The sequence below is a fragment of the Culex pipiens genome, chromosome 1 (assembly GCF_016801865.2).
Source record: "Culex pipiens pallens isolate TS chromosome 1, TS_CPP_V2, whole genome shotgun sequence".
Classification (NCBI taxonomy): Eukaryota; Metazoa; Arthropoda; class Insecta; order Diptera; family Culicidae; genus Culex; species Culex pipiens.
Window position 1 is genome coordinate 42,790,363 of NC_068937.1, and position 26,276 is coordinate 42,816,638.

Sequence of the window (26,276 nt, forward strand, 5' to 3'; positions counted from 1 at the left end):
GTAATACCCTTTCAATTTCAAACCTGTAGAAATTACGGTTGTATCAGTTGATTCCAAGCTGAATCAGAGCAGACCGGTGTTATTTGTACACAACAATTATGTAATAATCTATTTGTTCTTGTAAAATTAATATTTCGATACGATTTTATTATTTTATTATTTGAATAAATCCCACATATTCAAAAATTCGGTTAAAACTTAATTTTCAAAATGTATAGCGGTTTGCAACCTTCTACAAAGTTGTTTCTTGTCTTATTTTGCACATTTTGGTCAGTAAAATACACATGCAACACATCATTTTGACAAGTTTCTTGGACTGTTATTTAAAAGTTTCCAATAAATGATCAAGGATTTTAAAAGAAAAAAACTTAAAATAGAGATATCTCAGAAATTTCCCGATGAAACATTTCGCTCTAAGAAGCATTGGAAAGCTGAGAAAATTTCCTATAAGACACTTTTGAAAGTAGTGATGACTATTTTTCTCCTTAAGGTTGCCCAGAAAACACGCCGTGATCGTGTATCAATGGGTTAATCTCTACCAATTTCGCTCCAAATTTGCACAGATGCTTAAAATAACCCAAAAAACCGTTTTCCGCTTGTGGTGTCGTGAGAATCGTTCCTTCAAAATTTATTGAGGGTGCAGTTCCAACATCGAAAAAATAATGCTACCAACTCACGCCATCATAATAAATGTGTTGCCGAGGAAGTTGGGCAAAGGTCAAAGGTCTCTGGTTTGATTCCCGTAGTCAACACCTTTGTTTTTTTTTTTTTTTTGGCGGATGAACTTTTTTTGCAGATGAACCTCGAGGTAATATTTCTCTCGTCCATCTCGAGCTGTGTTGTCTGTGTCCGTGAATGTTACCACTATTCTGTCGACTCAAGGCCATCATTCTCTTGGAGAAGCGCTGCCCAGTTTTGGGTGTAGCTGTTTGTTTGAGATGGAGTCGGGTCTTCAAGAGAGCTGTAGTTGGAGTCAGATTCGCCAAATTTTCTAAAGCCGGAGTCAGAGTCAGAGTCTCTGCACGAGCTACCTGACTCCACAGTCCTGGAAAATATCAATAAACAGAATTTCACTATCAACATTATTATTTCATAAAAAATAGCAGTATTTTCCCCATCAGGAAATTTAATTGCTTGGACGACAAACAGTGCATGTAATTTACAATAATTATAAATATTGACAAACTGTGACCCTTGAATAATTGTTTAATGAAATAAAGGTCACCCTGTTTGAATGTGATTAAAATGGATTACAGCTTTAACCCTATGAATGGAAAAAGTTTGCACCCAATTACCAATACGTAAATCCAATTACAGAAGTGTGAATAAGAATTCTCAACAAAGCGATTGACAAATGTTGTTTACAATTGTTTACAAATGAGCAATTGATTTGTATTGTCTTGAAAAAGAGAACTCAAACTTATATTTTTCATTGAAATTGTCTTTTCAATTACGGTCAGCGATAATTTATCATTGAATTCTCATCAACTCAATAATTCATTGGATGTTTTTAAGGCATAACATTTTCATTGTAAAGTACAGCAAACCGGAATGATTATGTTAGCTAAGATGGCTTTTTAAAGGTGAGAGATAGGTTGGAATCATTCTGAGGTTGGCAGAAAAGTATTCAAAGTTTTCATTAAAATTTAAAAAGTTTTAATCGTTATTTAAGTAATATTACAAAATTGATGATCCATAAGATTATTTCACCACTCTCAAAGAGTCATGACTATCTATAAAATCGAGTTCAAATCGGAAAATGAACCGGGTTTCTGATTATTATGTTTTTCCGAAGAAACATTTGAAGTAGTCTCTTGATAGTTTTGCATTGTAAAAACTTTAACGACCCCGGGTCTTTTGTGGTCTCTGTTGCAAGTTTCTGCTCATTTCTAGGCGTCCGAAGGTTATGTGTGGTGAGTCACCCAAAACCTCTTTTACGCAAATGGACCGACGTTTTTTCTTCCCCATCCGATAGAAGGCCAGGAGGATAAGGCGGGAATCGAACCCGCGTCCCATAGCAACTTAGGGATCGGCAGCCGAAGCCGCTAACCACCGTACCACGAGGCCCTACATGTTCCAATAGATGTACATGTTCCAAAAAATATTTTTTAACCAATTTGATTTACAACTTATTTAAATCAATTAATTTTTTTCCCCATGGTTGAGCTCAAATATGACTTTAAAAAGCATTCAACAGACCGAAAGTTTATAATCCAAGATGGTGGCAAATATGGTGGTGATGAAATATTGTAAAATGTATATTGTCAAATCAAAATGATATTCAAAGTATAACTTTTCAAGTTCAATTTTATTGGAACCATCTGTGTGCTAAAAAGTATAACTTTTCAGCCCTTGCCTTGAAAAGTATTACTTTGGTGAAGAAAAGTGGGCCATTTCGTCATTTGAGAATTACAGGTAAAACAAAGTACACTCGACTCTCTGGTTGTCAATATCCAAGGGGCCTTCGAGGAAGAGAAGCATCAATTTACAGAACGATGCAAAATGAAAACTCTATTGAAATTTGTTTTTTTTTGCTAACCAGCTGTGGGAGCGAATCATGGCAACGTCCTGCAAACAAAAACAAAGAAATGTCAAACACCCTTCAAAGCTTCGTTTCTCAAAGAAAAATGTCTATACAAGCCATGAGAAAGTGAAATTATTGACAACCGGAATAGATGTTTAAAGCAAATAGAATCCAAGGGACCGTCGAGGAAGAGATCCTTCAAGCAAGAGAAAATATCGAGGAATAAAGACAATCGAAGTATGCAGTTTGAAGGGACTGAAGAATTCATCGGTACACCCAAAGGAAAAATATATCTCAAAATCTGCAACAGTAGATTTGCTGCAGAAAATGTCACATATTATAACATTTTTTGCAGCAAGCCCGTAGATCATTTTTGCCCGCGTGTAAACATGTCAGCGATCTGCAGTTCTCACCAACACATATAATGCTGGCCCGTCCCCGAGCAACACTCCAAAGAGAAGAATATGTTGGTGCTCTTTCATCAAGCGTCCATGGCGTGGTGGTAGCGTGTCGGATCAATAATCAAGAAGTTGGTGGTTCAATTCTCGTTCTATTAAGGTTTTTTTTATGAAATACAACAAAAAGCCGTCGGTAATGTCGATAATTGTCGGTAACGGGCAAAAATGTCATACCCCTATATCGCAAAAAATGCATAAGGACAGATTTCATGCAGATTCTGATATACTTTCATGCCGCCATGCATCACAATCATGCGACCGCCGTTTGGGTGTACATGGAGTAATATTGATATCGAGAAGATCGACAGCCAGAGAGCCGACTGTATCACAAAAATATGTTTTTGATTCAGTACATCCAAAGTTCTTTAACTTTAACCGAGCGGATAGTCCTTTAGAAAAGAAACGAGAGGAAAGTACTGTTTTGCGAGATAGACCTCTCGCGCTTACAACAACAACAAATCGTGTTCATTCGTTCATTGAAACAATTCATCACATTGAGTGGCTTATACACCCACATCTGGACATCGGCATACGAGAGGATAAAGAGCACAATTCGGTAGTAAAATGGTACTGTGTGCGGACTGAGAGAATAAATCCCGAAATTACCGAGAGTACTTTACCCATGAGTTCATCTTCAAAAAAGTTCATCTATCAAAAAAAAGTACCGGTACCGAGACTCGAACCCAAGACCTTCGGCATAATGAACCGTGCCTTGGCCGTATGGGCCACCATAGTTCGGTGACTAAGTGGCGGTCATTTGTCCATATAAGCCACTCAATAGGATGAACTGTTCCAATGAACGAATGAACACGCGAGGGGACTATACTCTCGCAAAATAGCACTTTCCTCACGTTTCTTTTCGTGAGGACTATCCCCTCGTTCTTTAACTTTGCGTGTATGAACAAATGGCCGCCACTTAGTCACCGAGCCATGGTGGTCGATACGGCAAAGGCACAGTCAACTAAGCCGAAAGTCTTGGGTTCGAGTCTCCTACTTTTTTTTAAAAGATGAACTTTTTTTGGAAAATGAACCCATGAGTTAAGTACTCACGATAATTTTGAGATTAATCCTCTCCGTTCGTTCACAGTGCCATTTTACTTCCGAACTGTGCTCATTATCCTCTCGTATGCCGATGTCCAGTTTTGGGTGTACTACACGGAGAGACTGTGTCCAGAAATTTTAACAATTAAAATAGTTGATTTTACTTTCGTAAATTTTAACAAAAACGTACTTGCCACTGCGAATTTTCAGTTAAATTAACCAAAATTCAGTATTAATTTAATAACCTGTTTGTTGAAAATACTAAAGGCAAAAAGCTAACAGATTTCCCGAACTCGAATGAACGTGCTCGACTGTTAGCTTTGGCTTTAGGAAAATCAAAAAAATTGTTTGTTGAATATAATTAACAATTGGTTAAATATTAAAAAGACGAACTCGGGTTTGTTTACGTCTGTCATTTGAAGTCAGGATTCGAACGAGAGCGGTCGATTTGTTGAGTTTGTGTTGTTAATTTTGAAGTGAGAGGATGTGAATGGTGCAAATTACACTTTTTGGCTAATGTTGAAGTGGCAAATCAAAGTGTTACAACTGGGGAGGTAGAATTGGTGAGTAGGTTTGTTGATGATTTCTTTGCAGGTGATAAACTTAAAAGAGCAAGAGGACGACCTTCGCCATGAGGACCTCTAATGCGGGTGAGTTGAACACGTTATAAGAATAATTGATGGAAAGAGAGGGCAGTAGAAGGGAGATGCGGGCCAACTCTTAACGGATAGAGCAGCCGGGCAAATTTAACAGAATGTTGGTTCATCCAAGTAAGTATGGGTTTATTTTTGCACAATAATTTATCTAATGTGATTCTTATTAGAAAACTGAATCATAAAAAATCTACGGGCTTAATAAAAGAAAAAATCTTAATGAACCATTCGTTTTTTTCAGAATCATCAATTATAAAATACATAGAAATGCGTACACATGACAACATAAAAATAGAGATGAATTAAAATATCAAAAAATGAAAATACACAGCTAAAAAAATAGCAATCCAGCTGCGTGTAAAAGGCCTGGGTGAAAAATAAATATTGCATTATTTTATGCAATTTTATGTAATTTTACACCCTGAAATATGTAGCCCATCAGTATGGGAAACCTACTTGACCGAAATGTCAAGCCCATATATGGGTCATTCCACCTGAAGTGTGCAAGAAAAAATGCAAATTTGAAAATAACCATCTCCGATTCTGCTCAAATTTGGCAGAGCTGTTGAGACTGTCAAAACATGTAAAAATCCCGAATTTCATCAAAATCGGACCTCCCCCTCCATTTTTGTACCCTCCCAAAAAATCGACTTTTTGGCTATTTTTGAGCGAAACCCCTATCTTCGAACGACGATAACTCAGGAACCACAAATCTTAGAGAGTCGGTCTTAGACTCAATTTTGAAGGAAATTGGACGAAGAATCCATTTCCGTGATCAAAATTTGGATTAAAATATTTTTTCTACCTGTATTGCGCAATTGAAAACTTTGAATGGCCGTATCTCAAAACAGCCCTATTTATTTTTTAAATTTGACCTCACCATCGTATTCCCCGTCCAATTTTACATAAGAATCACTTATCGACAGAAAGGAATATGTTTCGTTCCATAGATATCGAATTTTAAAGTTTTGAGTATTTGAGATTACCTAAATTAGCTACACTCGCCACATATGCTAGAAGGACTCGGGCGCGCTGATCAATAACTGCTACCTGTTTATTTATTGAAATACGATTTCATCCCAATTAATCATTAGCAAATTAGGCAAAAATTGTAGGAAAAATGCTGTATTAATCTTAAATTTAAAAAAATAGTATGGGGTGAATTTATGTGCTAGCCCACAGGACAGAGCAAGAACGACACGCAATACAGAGCAGAATGGAATTCCCGCTGTGCTAGCAGGAAATTGAAATTGATGTTGTAAGTAACACTTAAGAAAAAGTGTACAATACATTATCGTATCAAAAATTATGAATTAACATGAATAATACTCTCGTGAAGCATGATTAAGCAAGAGGATTTCTGGAAAGTATAAAGCTGAAAAAAGTAAGAAAATCACAAAGATTAATTAACCGTTCGAACAATTATCTTTTTTTTTGTCAATCATTTCGAAATCTTGGAAAACGATACAGCTGCTGTCCACATGTATCAGAAGTATATGGTTTCGTTTTTGAAATTAAATGTACCAGAATTGAAAAAAAAATCATCAATTTTTCAGATGAAACTGGTTCACAATATAAAAATCAGTTTAATATGATCATGCTCAATCTTTCAAACCGTAAGGCAGATTTTGGGGTTTATTGCTGAATGACACTATTTTGCTATCGCACATGGCAAAAGCTCTAGAACCCATGAGAATTATTTCATCTACTACATCCAGCTCTACATTTGTTCTTGAAGCAAGAACAAATGTAGAGCTGGATGTAGTAGATGAAATAATTCTCATGGGTTCTAGAGCTTTTGCCATGTGCGATAAAAGAAATAATTTGATAAAGTGGGAAGAAATGAGGAATTAGGAAAAATATGAAAACAATAGATTTTTTTTAATTGTGTTGTAAAAACGTTGTAGCATTTGCAAATAAATATTGAAAGTTCAAATTTTACCTAATATGGTTCAATGACACTGACATCAGGAAAAACAGTGCATTCAAAATAACCCAATAAATATTCCTTAAACGAAAAATAGATTGTTCAAGGTATTGATTATCTCAAAATCGTATAAAATTATAAAAATAATTCATCTTACAGAACACCAGGTAGTAATTATTGATCAGCGCGCCCGAGTCCTTCTAGCATATGTGGCGAGTGTAGCTAATTTAGGTAATCTCAAATACTCAAAACTTTAAAATTCGATATCTCTGGAACGAAACATATTCCTTTCTGTCGATAAGTGATTCTTATGTAAAATTGGACGGGGAATACGATGGTGAGGTCAAATTTAAAAAATAAATAGGGCTGTTTTGAAATACGGCCATTCAAAGTTTTGAATTGCGCAATACAGGTAGAAAACATATTTTAATCAACATTTTGATCACGGAAATGGATTCTACGTCCAATTTCCTTCAAAATTGAGTCTAAGACCGACTCTCTAAGATTTATGGTTCCTGAGTTATCGTCGTTTGAAGATAGGGGTTTTGCTCAAAAATAGCCAAAAAGTCGATTTTTTGGGAGGGTACAAAACTGGAGGGGGAGGTCCGATTTGGATGAAATTCGGAATTTTTGCATGTTTTGATAGTCTCAACAGCTCTGCCAAATTTGAGCAGAATCGGAGATGGTTATTTTCAAATGGTGTTCCGCTTCAGATGGAATGACCCATATGCGTTTATCCTTTCAGCTTGACATCGGTCTGATGGCCGAGTGGGCTAAGGCGCCAGTCCTTACTGTTGGTGTTGGGTTTGAATCCCGTCGGTTGCAACTTTTTTTTGTGTTTGCAAAAAATGTACATGCAGTGTGTAATATTAAGTGTTTATTTTGACGAAGGTGATGTGCATGCTTTTGCATGCGATTTTACCATCGGATTTTTTGCTGTGTATATAAAAGACGATAATTATTATCTTGAAAGTTTTGTTGCAATACGACTGCACAATGAACTGGTAAGTTAAACTCACAATATTTTTTTCCAGGAATCGGAGTACTTTGAATAAATTGAATCAAATGCAAATAAATTATTGCAAGCTTGGTAAGTAGCATTATTGATATTTCTTCTTTCCTCATTATATTTACATTTATTTACGTTTATAGCCGAAATTAAGAATTTTGTATTAAATTACTAATAAATTTCAAATGTCTATTTGCAGCAAAAGGTTAACTTTGGTGAAAATTATGTGTCCCACCACAAGAAAAATAACTAATACTGAGACCGTTGTAGATGATGATGACTTTTCGGATGATTTCACAGTAATGGTAAGTAAATACAAAACTTAATTTTATACAACATAATAAAAATATGTTGTGAGGCATTATTACAAAATTTACTGCAAATTCAATAAAAATTTTGCTCACAACAGCTACATGTACGAATATTTTTCTGTATTCAAGTGAGACATTAGTTAAAATATAGCTAAAAATTCGGCCCAGCCTATATCGTAAAATAATTAAAGAAAATATATATCAACACTTACATAAATTATGTCTAATTAAGAAATGTTTTGTTAAAAACCACTAATAATTAGCTACATGCAAAAATATTTCGGTTGATACAACGAAAAAAAAAATGCTAAAAAATAGTTGAAAAATATGGTCCAGCCTGTTTTTACGGAATATTCCACAATATTTCAGCTGAAAACAAAAAAAATATTTAATTTTCAGAAAAAAATATTCTAGCAGTCGACTGTTAGAATTTTTTTCGGCCATTTAACCAACCAAAATGGCAATTCCAACTATTTTTTTTAGTTAATTTTAGGTAATGGTGTTCAGCAATTTCGGGTTAACAAAATCAACAATCGATTGTTGAAAAAAAGCTGTGTAAAAAATTAACCCATACTTTTAGTTAAATTAACCAAGATTTTCTTAGATTTGCCCCGGCCGGTCTCTTCGTGTATAACTGTATCTAAACACAAAAAAAAATTGAAAGCGGAACTGTTTAAATTCGTTTTTAGATTTATTTAAATGGCAGTTTTTCCCTTGTTGCATGTTTCAAAAAAGATGCATTTTTTTTATTTGGCCTTTAATTCCGGTTACATTTATCACATAAAAACATTATTTATAATTTACACTTCCTAGCATTTAAAGGTTCACTAAACCTCCTTTGAGCATATAAAAAGGGTGCTTTCAGCCCTTTACTAATGTTCAAATTTTTTGGGTCCACACCATCACAAGACTTTGTTTCCGTGCGGATAATGTGGGGGGTAAAATTTCCCCAGACACAAGGCCTGACTCCCCGTTGGGAGTCATTTTAAATTATTGATAACCTGCTTTCGTCCCTTTGTCCTCTCAGGAGCAGCTCTGCATTTCCGTGTGACTTTACCGGCTGTTGCTCACGTGGAATAGGGTTCGGTCATGCGAGCCCATTTTACACTTGTGGCTATTTTTAGAAGTCTGGACACGAACCTTTTTTTTGCTTCCATTACAGGTCTTTTGAGGATGCTCCGCAAGTAATCAGTCTCATTTCAACGTTCATCAACCGCAACGTCACTTTCATCATGTTGGTATTATCAAGATGTTGGCGTTTTCTTCCTTCGTCCCAACAATTGTTAGTTGGAATGAATATTGATTTTCAGCGAAAGCCTCACTCTCTTCAGCATCCAATAAAGTAAGTTCTGTCTCGTCTCGAGACTTGTCTGTGTTTACCTCCTTTATCCGTGGATGATCCCACTTTGCCGAAGGGCTTTTCTTCAACAGGGAAATCCCAATCTCAACCGCCGTGCAAAGGAGGTGGGAGAGCCCAATTTAATTTCAGGCCTAAAAAATTTTACAATACAGCTCTATTTACCTTACTTTCTTTCTTTGCTCCCCTCCCCGCTTACAGGAAGATAAATTTGGTTGAAACTTTTTTTGCTCGTATTTCCTAAGTGCAACGAAGGGGAGATCCGTGATTTGAGCAATCTGAAAGGAATTTTTTCCCATGTTTCTTTGCAGTTATTGTCTGCAATGAAATGTTGTTGCCGGGGATTCGTAGATCGCAGAGCCACCCTCTCTCGATGGTTTCTGCTAGTTGCTGATGGTTGATTTGCTGGCTAGGGATGATCTAGATGGCTTTTTTGGCAGTAGACTTAAAATAGGAAAAAAATATTTTCACAAATTCAGAAGGTTATATGATTTTGAGGCATTTGTGTAATTTCTCAAAGAATCAAGTCCCTCTGCGGAAACTCTACAAACTTTCCACCTGGCCACCCCTAATCCCCGCCAGAGTTCAGCCCGGGTGGAACAAAGAGGTCATTCACCACAGGAAGCCCAACTGTCTGCTTCCATCCTGGGGCATAGGCCGCACTGTTGCTGCTATTACTGGATATGAGGCTCCATAATACCTTTTCCCTTCCCTCGGGGTGGAGGCGACGAAACCTCCCTCCCCCTGTAAATAGGCAACACACGAACAAAACCGCCCCAATATATACCAACCAACCGACGAACCTACAACAAATAGTAAATATACTAAATGCGAACGAATCAACACTCCCATCATCGCTAAAGTGCTACTGTTGGGTTGGTTGGTTGGTGGCCCCTCTGGCACTGTCGAGGAAAATCCAGATTTGAACGGAAGCGTGAATTTAGGTCATCCCCACAAACCACACACACACACACACACACACACAGAGTTAGGTCTGGGCGACGTGCATCAACGCCACGGACCGACGACGGAAGATCCGGCCCGGGTTTTCCCGAAGAAAAGTTGCATTCTGACGGGTTTTGGATCTAGTTTGCTCCGTGACTGATATCTGTTATTATGGGCACCGTCGAGTGGGTGGGATTTGGTATAGAGATCTTTGAAGTTCAGTTTCAAGGCACGAAGGTCTGAATGTTGTGATTGTCTCCAAAACAACACAGTCAGTAGATCTAGCAAGTTTCCAGATCAGAAGGACTTCAATCTTAAAAGTCTTATGTTTTTGAAGCTATCAGGCCTTGAATGTCTCAAAGTATTTATAATGTCAAGGGCTAGAAAGTCTCCAGATCAAGAATACCTCCATGTCTTGAAAGTCACAAGATCACTATTTAGTTCAGTTCACTGTTCAGGCAACTTTAACAAGTACTGTCTCAAAATTCTAACATGTTCCCGAATATTTCAGGGAAAATTTTTTGCAAAGGATTTTAGAAAGGCTGGCAAATGATTAATAGTTACTTTGGTTTTAAGCTTGTAATTCGGAAATTCATTGATTATTTAGTAATTAATTATAATTGGAATAATTAAAAGTAGTTAGGGACCATCCATAAACCACGAGGACACTTTAGGGGGGGGGGGGGGGGCTGGAGGGTGGTGTTTGGTGGTTGTTTACGCTCCATACAAAAATTTCTTTTGTATAGAAACTAACCACGACGGGGATGGGTGCCCGCATGGTATATATATATATTTTGTAAATCTTCTAATTATTTATGTTGAGAAAAAAAAGATAAATGTTAATAAACTCACTTTTTTTTATTCAATATTATCATTAAAAGCATTACAAAATTTTCAATCAAATATTCAATTGCATTACTCCAATGACCCAAAGCATCGTAAATAAAGAGTGTTTATTGATTAAATTTCCAAAAACCCGTTTGCAATATTTATCAAATGTAACAAAAGCCGACTCGGTACTAACCTGGTCCCAGTACCGAAAATCACATAATAAAAATAATCTAATGAAAAAAATTGCTAATAGAGCAATTCCAGCTCAAATCAGGAATTTTTCTGGTTCTTTTGTACCCAAACCTCTCCGATTTCAATGAAACTTTGTAGACATGTTATCCTAGTCCTATATGAGCCATTTTTGTGTATATGGAGCCAATAGTACTTGAAAATAACATTTGAAGAGGGCGTAAGGTATTTAAATATTTTTTTATTTTGTAATTTAAAAATTACTGTATCTCGAAGCCATTGCGTTGTATCAAAAAGTGGTCAAAGACAAACTTGTAGGAAATTGGACGGGCTTTCTGAAAAAAAAAATACACTGAAATAAAAATACACGCCACATCTATGAGATTTTTTGATTTTTAAGTCTAAAACTTTAATTTAAAGATGATGTCACGATTTTTTTTCGTTCAAAATTTTTGAGGAAATAGCCTAAAATGTAACCAAAAGACTGACGAAAAATGCAGGATGGTATGTGTCTCCTAAAAAAAACTAAAATCATTTATTTATACTGTTTTTTTTTTGAAAAGTGGTCTAAACGTCAAAATTTTTAAAATCAGTAGTGGGGATCGATTTTCCAGACAATTTTACATACAAGTCTCCATATTGACCATTGTCATATGTCCAATCCTTGGGAAGATACAGCGGTTTAAAAAAAATGTTGAAAAAACGAGTTTTTTGGTGATTTTTGGCAATTTCTACATGACAGACTTAGTTTATCAGTCTCGTAAATATTTTTACCGGAAAGCTCGTACAATTTCCCATAAGTTTGCTTTCGACAGCTTTTTGATTTATATCGTTTTTATATTTACGTAAGCAAATTAACTGTCCAGGTTTCTACCACACTGAAAAAAATATTCTATTTTCAGTTATTAGCAATGCAATTAAGTTTCTATCTGTAAGCCCTTACATCCAATTGAAATACTGTCAAAGGCAACCTTATGGGAAATCGGAAAAACCAAGTCTGTCATATAGAATTGCCAAAAACCACAAAAAAGCTCGTTTTTTCAACATTTTTATTTCTAAAACCGCTGTATCTTCCCAAGGATTCGACATAGGACAATGGTCAATATTGAGACTTTTATGTAAAATTGTCTGAAAATCGATCCGCACTACTGGTTTTTAAAAAATTTTGACGTTTAGACCACTTTTCAAAAAAAAAAAAACAGTTTTAGTAAATGATTTTTGTATTTTTTTAGGAGAGACATAATACCATCCTGCATTTTTCGTCAGTCAAATTTTAACGAAAAAAAATCCTGACATCACCTTTAAATTTAAGTTTTAGACTTAAAAACTGAAAAATCTCATAGAAGTGGCGTGTATTTTTGTTTCAGTGTATTTTTTTTCAGAAAGCCACAACGGCTTCGAGATACAGTAATTTTTAAATTACAAAATACAAAAATATTTAAATACTTTACGCCCTTCTCAAATGTTATTTTCGAGTACTATTGGCTCCATGTACACAAAAATGGCTTACATAGGCCCAGGATAACATGTCTACAAAGTTTCATTGAAATCGCAGAGGGTCGGGTACAAAAGTACCAGAAAAAATCCTGATTTGAGCTGGAATTGCTCAATAATAGAAATCCTCAGCTGAAATTAATTCAAAATTTATCTGTTTTGATGTTTTTGGTACATTCAAAATTTTATTGTTTAAATAGATAATTATTGAAATTTTGCCACGATTCGATTACAATATTAGACTTTTTAAATCATAACTTTCAACACAGTTTTTTTTAAATAATTCCTCAAATCCAGAAAATATTTTGTATTATTTAAGTCCACAGTTAGAAGCGGGCAATATTCAGAAGCTAAAATTATAATCAGCTTTTTCGTACTATTTCCGCCTGCTAGTTTTTTTGCGCGTTAATTTTCGTTTTTTATTAAATTTTTATCATATTTTTAATTTTTAAATTTTCTATTCGTTCCTCATGTATGGTACATAAGGAAAAAACTGATGTTTTATTGGACCTATGTATAATTTTTCGATGCAGAATCAGATTTGGAACCTAAAAAGAAACAAACAATTTTATTTTAGAAATTTTGCAATTTTCATGTTTGGCCGCTTCATTTTTTTATAGTTTATGTTTGGCTCAAAAAATAAAGACCTTTTTTTTCTCAAAAATCTTTAAAATTTCCATAAAATTTGGCTTGCAATAACCTGAAATCAATATAAAAATGTATTTTACAGCGTTGATATTCATTTTGATGATGATTGAAACAGTTTAAAATTATTATTATTTTTGTGAAATTTTGCATGTACAGTACCAGTGCCCAATGAGCTATTTAAAAAAAATGTCATTGTAATGTTTCGTTTGTAATATAAGAAATACTAAAAGTATTTAATAACATTTTTAATGGAATGAAAAGTAATACAGTCATTTATCATTTTGACCAAGTAATTTGAGTAATTTATTGGTAGACTGGCAACTACTACTTTTACGTTTCTTGTTTTATCGTTGTTCGTGTCTGTCGTGGTTGTTGAACGGCCTTGATCGACAAACGCATATGGGTAATTCTCTACCAACTCACACGAAATCGGGAAAAGTTGCCCTGACCCCTCTTCGATTTGAGTGAAACTTTGTCCTAAGGGGTAACTTTTGTCCCTGATCACGAATCCGAGGTCCGTTTTTTGATATCTCGTGACGGAGGGGCGGTACGACCCCTTCCATTTTTGAACATGCGAAAAAAGAGGTGTTTTCAATAATTTGCAGCCTGAAACGGTGATGAGATAGAAATTTGGTGTCAAAGGAACTTTTATGTAAAATTAGACGCCAAATTTGATGGCGTACTCAGAATTCCGAAAAAAACGTATTTTTCATCAAAAAAACACTAAAAACGTTTTAAAAATTCTCCAATTTTCCGTTACTCGACTGTAAATTTTTTTGGAACAAGTCATTTTATGGGAAATTCAATGTTCTTTTCGAATCTACATTGACCCAGAAGGGTCATTTTTTCATTTGGAACAAAATTTTTCATTTTAAAGTTTCATGTTTTTTCTAACTTTGCAAGGTTATTTTTTAGAGTGTAACAATGTTCTACAAAGTTGTAGAGCAGACAATTACAAAAAAATTGATACATAGACATAAGGGGTTTGCTTATTAACATCATGAGTTATCGCGATTTTACGAAAAAAAAGTTTTGAAAAAGTTACTTTTTGCGTTTCTCTTTGTTTCGTCGTCCGTGTCTGTCGCGGATGACCATGAACGGCCATGATCGATGACGACCAACTTTTTCAAAACTTTTTTTCCGCAAAATTGCAATAACTCGTGATGTCTACTAGCAAACCTCTTATGTCTATAATTCAATTTTTTTGTAATTGTCTGCTCTACAACTTTGTAGAACATTGTTACACTCTAAAAAATAATCCTGCATAGTTAGAAAAAACACGAAATTTTAAAATGAAATTTTTGTTCTAAATGAAAAAATGACCCTTCTAACGACTAACGTTCATAATAACCAAACTCTTCCATTTTCAATTAGCGATCTCCCTCCATTTCACGGTAACACCATAAATCCACCGTGAAGATGATTCAATCTTTCACGGGTCGTTTTATTTTTCCACGCCGATCCGGACTGAAATTTGTTGAAAGAAGAAGCGGGTCATGGGGGGAAGCTGCAGAAGGAACTATAGCAGAATAGGCCGTCAAAGAATGGAAAACTTGCGACGCATCGGAGAGAAAACTTGTTTAGATGGGAAGTTGGGGCGGGAAAGTGGCAGTTAAGAGGGGGAATTGAATAAAATCACGTCCACATGACAACGGCATCATTCCGTCAGGATGAAGTGGTTCGTTAGGTTTTGCTTCAGTGAAGGGAAAATTAGAAGAAGAATGATGCAAGTTTTATTATATTAAGTCTTGGACAGTAAAAATCAAACAAATTGGAAATTCCTAGCTAACATCCAGTTTTTATTACCAATATTTAAATAATTTGTATGTTTCATTTATATTTCATACAATATTTCCTCAAGAAAAATTTGGCAACACTGCTCTTATAGAAAAAAAAAATACAAATCAAATTGCTATATTTCTCGACACAGATTTTTCGTGAAGTAGCACGTGCAGCATATTGTGACCATCATCTTCCACTCTTTGTTTGTTTGTTTGTTTCGTTAATGAGGCAGAATTTTTCCTCCCTAGGCTCGGACGCGATTCCGGGACCGACCGAATGGAGGCCACTTGAGGGGATTCGCCTTTCTTCGGATCAGATTGATTGGCCTCTCGTCTAGGATGGATGGGGACATTTTTTGTTGCATTTTTTTTGTTTTCTTCGAGAGTGATATCATTGAGTAATGACAAATTGATGTTCTTGCAGATAGTGATTTGGCCTGTAGCTAGTTCGATTGGACCAAATTATCTATGTTTGGCTTATTTATGAAAATTTCCACCTTGTTCCAAATTTGTTTTATTTTATTTAAAATCATATCCAAGTATCTGAATCTGAGGCAAAATTGAAACAATTCAAAGTTAACATTCTATTCCGATCAATTTCCAATCAACCGAAATGGTTTTCCGGAAAATTGCCTTCCCAACTGGCTGCGAAAATTCTACGCATTTTCCAAGACCCAGAGGAAAACTAACACACAATTCCACTCATCTGGCCCCTTTGTGTTTTACTCTTTCACACACACACTCACGCACATAGTAAAACCGCATTTACCCATTTGTTTTCCTCTAAAGCGTAGGAAATCTGTGTGAAAATCGAGAAAATCTGTGTCGGTGTACTCCATGTTGGGGCGCTGCACAGTGTGTGTGTTGGCTGGCATCATACACTTTTCCCGCAGCTGCTCGACATTCCTTCGCATTAACCTCGTAAAACGACCGTAACGCGTGCGGCACACTCTCACGGGATGCGGTTATGCAAAAAAAAATGACTACAAATTACGATGGACAGACATGGGCTGACAAACTATTTCTGAGAATGACTTAATAGTTGTTTGATATTTTTCAATGTTTGAAGAGGACAATGTTGTGATTTTGTGTTTTGCCCACTAGCGTGCCCAGCTCATTGTGAAAGGTATGAACGTTTTGAAAATTACGTCATTTATGGACACCAGCTGACCAAATTTAGAACAAATTTCTGAGGATGGTGGGGAAATTGCCCCATGTTGCCCCACCCTGTGCACGCTAGTGGTTTTGCCTTCCTCACTGAGGTAAGGCTATAATCCTGCTCTAAAAATGAACTTTATATAAAAACGTGGGTCTCATGTATACATATCGACTCAGAATCGAAAACTGAACAAATGTCTGTGTGTATGTGTGTGTATGTGTGTGTGTATGTGTGTGTGTATGTATGTATGTGACCAACAAACTAGCTCATGTTTCTCGGCACTGGCTGAACCGATTTGACCCAAACCTGTTGCAATCGACTTGGTTTAGGGTCCCATAGATTGAGTTTTATACAGATTGAAGTTTCGATAAGTAGTTCAAAAGTTATGTATAAAAATGTGTTTTCATATATATCCTGATCTCACTTAAATGTATGTAATGTCCATCATCCGACACATCGTTGGTTAGGTTATCAAAAGACCTTTCCAACGAGCCTAAAACATTGAAGATTTGGCAACCCTGTCTCGAGATATGGCCACTTAAGTGATATTGATGTACTTTTTGGATGCCGGATCTCACTTAAATGTATGTAAACTTTGTTTACACAATTCCATCATATCAGCCATTGTTCGTAATAAGTGAGGAAGGCTCCATCCACATAGGTGGTTTAAGTTAGTTTTTTTTAATAGAATCGTATCCGTCGTCTTATTATATATTTTTTTATTTTTTTGACTTTTTCACATGGAAAAACACAAAAAAGACAACCATTTAATATTTAGATTTTTACAGAATATTTACGATCAATCTATGGTTTCAAATGATTCATGCAAAATTAACGAAAACATTGAGGCCATTGCAAATCATTTTCAAAGCAACTGATCGTGAATACAGATAGCTGAGTTAATTTTTTGAAGATTAAAAAGAATTTCTTAATATTAATGTTTGATTGACATCATGCTCTCTGAGTGAAACAAATTTCAATGCTTTTTAATTTTTAGACCTTTTCGGAGCTTTTTGAATGTACCAATATTTTATTTTTTTGGTTTTGGCTGCTATTCTAGTATTCCTAAATATCAGAATAAATAAAAATGTAAAAATTATTCATTTAACTTTCACCAACAATATTTCACATTTCATGCTAGTTTGAATGGAATTTCAATTTCCTTCAAAATGTATGCAAATGATAAACAAACAACATGTTATTCCATCGGACACCTAATGTTGTCTTAAAGCATTTCAATCCAAAATCATATGATACAAATGTGTGTGGGACGTGATTAGGCAGATTTTACTCATAAGTTTTGCTAAATAAGTTTTATTTTCAATTGTTGAAATCGATGTTTCAATTGAACGGAAAAAGGAACAAATCCATAACCTACCGAACACATATAAATTTCTGTTATGATTATTAAAAAATAAGAGACTTATAATAGTAAAATTTAGCACAACACTAGATAAACAAATAAATAACACCGAAAATTTCCAAGCTCGTGAAAAGTTGAGACAACTGATGTTGGCAAACCAGCAATTGGACGTTAAATTACATCATCTGAAAAGGCGTTTTCACTGAAATTAAGTAACAAATAGCTCAGTTGGAAGTGAATAAAAAAGCATAAAAAATGAATTTCACGGTACTCTGAAATCTTCATAAAATACAATTGTGAAATTCATGAAGAGTAATTTTTCAACTTTGTGAAATTTCGTAGTAGGTTCATCTGCTGAATTTACGATTCAGATATCCTCATTTTACTGAAATTTAGGAAAATGTATTTTTTTCTTTATTTTGTTAAAATGGAACTAGCTTATTTATTTAATCAGCCATAATCGGCTATTTCCCCGAATACCATTTTCCCTAGTTAGCCACTTCCCCGAATGCCCGAAGTGACACTTACACCAATTGCCGTTTATTTCAATTTTAATTTTCCCGAATATTCGTATCCCCTAGTCATCATTTTCGCTAAAGCCTGTGCCCAGAAATTTTAACAATTAAAATTGTTGATTTTACTTTCGTAAATTTTAACAAAAACGTACTTGTCACTGCCAAATTTCAGTTAAATTAATCAAAATTCAGTATTAATTTCATAACCAGTTTGTTGAAAATGCTAAAGGCAAAAAGCTAACAAATTTCCCGAACTCGAATGAACGTGCTTGACTGTTAGCTTTGGTTTTAGGAAAATCAAAAAAAATGTTGGTTAAATATAATTAACAATTGGTTGAATATTTAAAAGACGAACTTGGGTATGTTTACGTCTGTCATTTGAAGTCAGGATTCGAACGAGAGCGGTCGATTTGTTGAGTTTGTGTTGTTAATTATGAAGTGAGAGGATGTGAAAGGTGAAAATTACACTATTTAGCTAATGTTTAAGTGGCAAATCAAAGTGTTGCAACTGGGGAGGTGGAATTGGTGAGTAGGTTTGTTGATGATTTCTTTGCAGGTGATAAACTATGAAGAGCAGGAGGACGACCTTCACCATGAGGACCTCTAATGCGAGTGAGTTGAACACGTTATAAGAATGTTTGATGGAAAGAGAGGGCAGTAGAAGGGAGAAGCGGGCCAACACAATAATTTATCTTATTTGATTCTTATTAGAAAACTGAATCATAAAAAATCTACGTGCTTACGACGGACAAAATCTTAATGAACCATTCTTTTCTTCAGAATCATCAAATATAAAATACATAGAAATGCGTACACATGGCAACATGAAAAAAGAGATGAAGTAAAATATCAAAAAATAAAAATATATAAAAGAAGATAATTATTTTCTTGAAAGTTTTGTTGCAATACGACTGCTCAATAAACTGGTAAGTTAAACTCGAAATATTTTTTCAGGAATCGTTGAATAAATTGAATCAAATGCAGTGAAGGTGTGTTGCCAAAAGTAATTGTTAAATTAATTCAAGCTTGGTAAGTAGCACTATTGATATTTCTTCTTTCCTCATTATAATTACTTTTATTTATGTTCCTTTTTTCAGTTTATAGCCAAAATTAAGAATTTTTATTAAATTACTAATAAATTTCACATGTCTATTTGCAACAAAAGGTTCACTTTGGTGAAAATTCTGTGTCCCACCACAAGAAAAATAATTAAACCTGAGACCGTTGTAGATGATGATGACTTATCGGATGATTTCACAGTGATGGTAAGTGAAAACAACACTTAATTTTATACAACAGAAAAAAATTAGCTTAAAACTTAGTGAAAATTTTGCTCGGTTTCTTTTTTAAAGGCATTTTTAGGCAATTTTTAGGCAGAACAAATGCGAAAATTAAAACACTCAGCATTAATTTGTGTGGAATTATTACAAAATTTACAAATTCAATAAACATCTTACTAACAAGAGCTAATTATTGACTTCATGTACGAATATTTTTTTGTATTCAAGTAAGACAATAGTTAAAATATAGCTGGAAATTCGGCACAGCCTATATCGTAAGATAATTAAAGAAAATAATATATCAACACTTACATAAATTAAGAAATGTTTTGTTATAAGCCACTAATAATTTGCTGCATGCAAAAATATTTCGTTTGATACAATGAAAAAAAAATGTTGAAAAAAAGTTGAAAAATATGTCCCAGCCAGTTTTTAACAGAATATTCCACAATATTTCAGCTGAAAACAAGAAATTTTTAGTTAATTTTCTGAAAAAAAAAATTCTAGCAGTCGACTGCTAGAATTTTTTCGGTCATTTAACCAAAATTTCAAATATTTTTTTAGTTAGTTAGTTACCTGTGGTCAGCAGTATCGGGTTAACAAAATCAACAATCGATTGTTGAGAAAAGCTGTGTAAAAAATTAACCCATACTTTTAGTTAAATTAACCAAGATTTTCTTGGATTTGCCCCGGCCGGTCTCTCCGTGTAACAGTTATTTTCTTTCTCAATTTCACCGAACAGCTTTTTCGGATTGAATCTATGACATTTCCCCGAAACCCACATTCCCTAAAAGACATTTCCCCGAATACCACATATCCGAAAATCATTTCCCCGAACAATCCATTTCGACGAACGGCCGCATCTCCGAAAACCATTTTCCCGAATGACCACTTTCCCTAATTTTTCACATCCCTGAAAATCATTTTCCCGACATTCTGTTCGGGAATGTGGGTTTCGGAGAAATGTCATAGATTCACTTCTGGTTTTTTGTTATGGTAAATTTAAGAAAATTTGAGTGTTTCGAAAAAGATAAGGCAAGATGGTTTTACCGGGTAAAGATTAACTTTTCTTTTTGGTATATTTCTGGAGTTTTTTTTGAAAAGGTTATAGCACGCCAGCTTGTCGAACTTCCTGATGGTAAGTGAGATGGCTTAAGCGCCACTCCTGAGGGAGACCATCCACCTGTTTTCAGTTTGCCCAGCTATTGAGACCTCCAGAGGGGGTTCAGTTTATCCCGGAACGGGGGAAAGGAAGTTCACTGACGGCAGAAAAACAAAGCGAGAACATTACCGAACAATTACCCAATGGGAAAATCCAAGAAAAGATATCCACTTGAAGAAGACTCAGAACTTCCCGCAGCCAGTCATCACCCTTGGCCCTTCCAGTTTCCCAGTTTGTCCAAGAGCCGGAAAAGACGCAATGGTTGCCCGGTGGGAGAAAGGAGCCCACCTTCTCCAGTAAAAAAAATAGAATAAAATAGAAAAATAGAGTAAAAACTACATTTATTTACGACCGCGAGAAAACATGAGTTTATTTCTGGACCATCCTAAGAATCAGTCCGTAGCTAGATTTTGGTTGGTGTCTAGACTAAAGTCGACATTGGTGTTGGTGTTGAGTGTTTATTTTACAGAAGTGTGTGGTACATTTGTGTGGGTGTTTGAACGTTCATTCATTGTTTTGTGCACATTTTCGGTTTTTGCCGGCGGTCCTCCCCTCTTCCTTTCCCTGTTAGCCTGGTATCTGTCGTGTGTTTCGGGTTTCTACTTGGTGCTTATGTTTTGTGCTCTATGTTGGTGTGTGCGTTTAAGTCAAGGGGTGCTCAGACGGGACGGTTTTTGGGCACGTCAAAGGACGTGTGATCGGCCTCGCACCTGGGGGCTTTAGGTTGCGGGCAAGTGGGCCATGGACTTATCACTTTAATCAAACATGCGTTCTCACGGTTTGCTTGGCGTTCGCGGTCGACGATCACGTGGTCGTCTCGATACCTGTTCTGCTGCTGCTGCTGCGGTTTCGAAGAAACTCGGTGGTTTGGTGGTCTTGCTGCGGACGGCGTCTACGACGTCATCACTTGCTGCTGCTGTTGCTGCTCTCCGGTTAGAACCGGACGGGACTCGAGCACGTGGTTGCTCGCACCTGGAGGGAACCGCGACGACCTACGTTTGAAGATCTGCTGCTGCTGCTCGACTGGAACGCTGGTTAGCTGGTTGTTGGTTGCCGGTTCGCGTGTCCGCCTTCGAGGCCGGACTTCTCTCCCTCTTCACTCACGTGGTTTCCTAACCTTCCAGGTTAGGTTGATGGCGGTTGGCGATCGCGATGGCGGATGCTGATCGCGATGGCGGTTAGTTCAAGGACGCTGCGGTGACGGTTGCTGCTGTCCTGTTACGGCGTGGCCGTACAGTTCCGCTGCCGAGCGCGGTTTGGCGAGCGCTGGCCTTCGGCGGCGTGGGCGTTGCGGCCGGTTCGAAGCGGTAGCTGGTCCCCGGTAGATCGTGGCCGTCTTTGACGAGCGTGGCGGTGTCGCAGAACTGGCACGGGACACGGAATCACGGATTAGCACACGTTAAGCCACGAGGTGGTCGGGTTCCGGACTTACCAAGAATTCTGGAACGCACATGCACGCAGGCTTACACACACGCACACGACACGGCACTAGCACAATCTACTAATCTCGCTAAACTAGCTAACAGGGAAAGGACAGAGAAACACATTACACTAGAGATAACCTAAAAGACAAACTCATGGAAACTAGAAAACCTACAATTTAATCACGAGACGCGCACAATCGAGGGCCACTGGTGCCTCTTCCGCGGAACTGATAAAAGTGAACCGTTGGGCGCGTCATCAGAACGCCGAGACTTATGAGAGGCTTCAGTTCCGAATTCCGTTCCCTCTCACGGTTACCAACCCTGGACAATAGCTTGTCATTCCCCTAGACAGCTTTATCACCTCCACGATCTCATCACCCCCGAACCGCGAAAACGCGAAACTCTTCGCGAGATTCGTACAGCTGGCTCTCCCCGATCTCCTGTGCTGGCTCACCTCAAGAGCGGAGATTAAACCACTCGGCCATCTGGTTGAACGGAAAGCTTTTGGGATAACTGGCGCAAAAGGTACTCGGCATTTGAGTGACCAAAGGAATGAGCAAAGGTCACTCAGTAAGAAAGCTCTACTCTGCGGCGTGTACGTTTAATACAGTTTAGGTATTTCTACTTCCCAATGATACCGACTGTACTTTTACTCCCTATGTACTCGTTACAAGGTCCAATTAACCAAATTTTCAGTTTTTGCTTTTTGGGTGTTTTTTAATACCCCTGACTCAGGGCGGTTTCAAAAACACCCAAAAAGCAAAAACTGGAAATTTGGTTTGTTGGACCTTTTCAAAAAATAACTCCAGATTTAAATAAGCTTTTAAATTTTTAGTCTACGTATCATACCAAATTGATGATTTCAACGTCTTTGTGCTATCTTGTCGTACCCGCCAATTCGACGTTCCGAGAAAAACGCGTTTCAATGTTTGACCTTGAATAAACAAAATCGAAAGCACGCAATGCAAACAATACCAAACATGTTGGCTGGTCATTATGTGCATTTTCCCGAAGTTTGGTTGAAGTTGGTTGCTGGAGTCCCGAGTTATAATTACAAATGTTTACGGTAGTCTCTAACTTGTACGTGCGTCAAACGCCTTTTGACCTGAAATCCCTTCGGCCAGTTGTCGCACTTACATCAATTTTAAGGGAGTGACAAGATAGTTTGTGGTTTGGTTGAGCGTTTTAGCAGAATGCATTACTATGAATACAAAGAGACGAGTTGTTCCTTTTAATTCCGCTATATATTTTTAATATCTTGACAGATACGTATTTCGTGTACTACTTGCAGACTTCATCAGTGTTCTGGACACTTTTTTGGCAAATTAATCAACATTAACTAATTTTTTGAAACTTCCCATTTGAATGTGTGTACCATGGCCACGGATTGTGATTTCATTATTCATTATCATAAACTACATGAAACATAAAATATTTGCAACGGCCTTACTTCATAGAATAAAAAAATGTGTTTTTGCAATTTCCACAGCTGTGCAATGGAGAATTGCAAAATTTAATTCCCTTAAAATTGGGTTCATTATTATCATAAAAACAATAGCACGATTCAATCTTTTGTGAAGCAGTAAGAAATGGAAGACAAGTGAGCCTTGTTATTCACGACATTCAAAAAGATTTCGAAAAGCCACCTTCAACGACTAACAAACTCATTAACATTTCCGCAAAACCTTTTTTGTGAATCCTCGAACAAATCCCTGCTAGAAACCCTTTTCCCCCAGTTTTACTTGACTTACTCGTGTTTTCTATGATACAGCAACTCCTCAGCCCAGCTCCCCCAACTTCAGCAGCCACTTATCCGTCGTATATATTCCGCTCTACAAATTATCATCCACAGCTTCTTCCCCTCGAAGTCACAACGCACACCTTGCACACGTACTTGCACTTGCGTGTATTTTTACGTTTTTACCACTTGTAGCGCCACTTGTTTTTTTTTTCATCTACGTTCATTCGTTTTGTTCAAAGTCGATGTAAAAAGGAAATCTACAGGTCGTCGTTCCCGCCGCGAAGAAACGAACGTTCTGCCTGATGGTGGGGTGGTCCAATTAAGACTAGATTATTTTTCTCCACTGAAAAACTTGTGTTTACGGAAAAGGCCAGCAACGACTAGTTGATGAGAGAAAATTCACACCACAAAATAGCACACACAAACGGGCAAATTAAACAAACACACACTGGCCGATGTTTCAGCAAATGAGCTCTCTCCTCGCACGCAAAAACTCTTCCAACTTTCTAAGAATAGTGTATTACGGGCCACGATTCTGGTACGTCCCGGGACTCTAAATCCGCAGCATCCGGTGGACCAGACGACGTCCCTACGCGAAGCCGGCCAGCATCCAACTGGTGTCCAGATGAACCGTCGCCAACTGCTTCAACTTCTGCGTTGACAGCACCTTCCGCCAGCGCTCCATTCCGCACTCCCTCACCTACATCCGTTTTGTTGATGCGCTGCAACTATTCACTTTTCACAATGGACCACTATTTATCACACGGTTCTTCCCCCCAACCCTCTTCCGAAGGTTCTTCACGACGATCCGCGCGAAAACTGCATCCTCTGTAAGCTTCACCTATCAGCTATACGGAACTGACAGCATCCGACCTGTATCGCGCGCGCAGAATTCCTAGTTGCACTAGCGATGCACAAGCTCACAACACCTGAACCGGTCGTACTCTGCGGAATGACTGACGGAATAAAAAAAAAGCGCGCGTCTTTGCTCGGATTCTGACGATGCGGCGTCGTCGTCGTCGTCTGCGACGTCGAGTCGACCGGAGGGTTGATGATGATGATGATGACTGTGGGAGAGCAGCGTTGTTGTTGTTGGCGTCGGCGTCGGAGTCGGAATTGATGATGGTGGTGGAGTGTAAACATTGGGAATGGCAGTTTTGAACGAGCGGTGTTTGGAGCGGTTGATGCTGTTGTACGAGAGTGGGTTAAGGGCTAAAGTAACGCAAGCGACATACTGCAAAGCATGGGTTTGCGTAGGGGGAAGTTGAACTTGATACTTTTTTGAGGTGCTAATTTGTGTCAACTCTAGACTCTAGTTGTTGAGCCGGATTGGCGCTTGACCTGAAATGTCTTAGCTTGATCTTACGCACACAAACGCACCATTCACAGCACCAATCCACACGGTATAAAATCTAACTTCACCAAAACCAAAACCAAAACCAAAACCAAACGAAAAAATACGCCTTCAAACAATATTTTTGAATATCCTAAAATGTACCTTCCCCTGGTTTTTGTTACGAAATCGGTATTTTTTCTTCAATTTTAATTTTTGTATTTTTTAATCCGACTGAAACTTTTTTGCTGCTTTCGGTATGCCCAAAGAAGCCATTTTACATCATTAGTTTGTCCATATAATTTTCCAAACAATTTTGGCAGCTGTCCATACGAAAATGATATGTGAAAATTCTAAAATCTGTATCTTTTGAAGGAATTTTTTGATCGATTTGGTGTCTTCGGCAAAGTTGTAGGTATGGATACGGACTACACTGGAAAAAAATGATACAAGGTAAAAAAAAATGGTGATTTTTTTATTTATCTTTTAATCACTAAGGCTGGTACAAATATTTTTAAAAGTTTTTGTCACCCCCCCCTTCAAAATTGGCCCGAAAAATCAGGGGGCAAAAAAAATATTTTTACAATAAACTTCAAAATTTCAATGAAAATTCAAGTGCAACCAAAAAACGAAACTATTGGCACTACGCCCCCCGGGGCATGGCCTTCCTCTAACGTGGGATTTCTGCTCCAGCGCCTCTGACGAGACAGGAGAAACCGGGACCGACGTTTTACTTCACCATCCGATAGAAGCTCAGTGGATAAGGCGGGAATCGAACCCGCGTCTCATAGCATCATCGGGATCGGCAGCCGAAGCCGCTACCCCTGCGCCACGAGACCCAAGTGCAACCCAAGTGCAACCAGCTGAAATCAAATTAAAATACATTCTTCTGCGTTTAAAATCATTTTTAGCATGTTTGGGTTTATTAAAAAATCTTAAGATTTTTTGAAAATTTTCGATGCAAAACCTTTTTTTTCGATACAATTTTTGTTTTTGTCAGATCTTAGATTTTTTGAAAACTAATGATTGCAAAACAACTGAACTAGTGTAAAATGCATTTTAAAACACTTTTTTCATTTAAATGTGAAGACTATGGCTTGTTATTTAAATTTTATATTTTTTTATTTTTTT

General features: G+C 37.0%; 1 protein-coding gene across 2 annotated transcripts in view; it reads right to left on the reverse strand.

The window, feature by feature from the left end:
• Positions 1-26,276, reverse strand: part of LOC120428373 (proton channel OtopLc) — a 115,749-nt gene that overhangs the window by 80,371 nt on the left and 9,102 nt on the right. The window contains exon 1 of one of the 2 annotated variants that reach the window (XM_039593466.2): positions 23,823-24,748. The exons of the other annotated variant lie outside the window; for it this stretch is intronic. The gene's annotated coding sequence lies outside the window, so the exon portion shown is untranslated. Of the gene's footprint in view, positions 1-23,822; positions 24,749-26,276 lie in introns of those variants that run through there. 2 annotated transcript variants of the gene reach the window in all.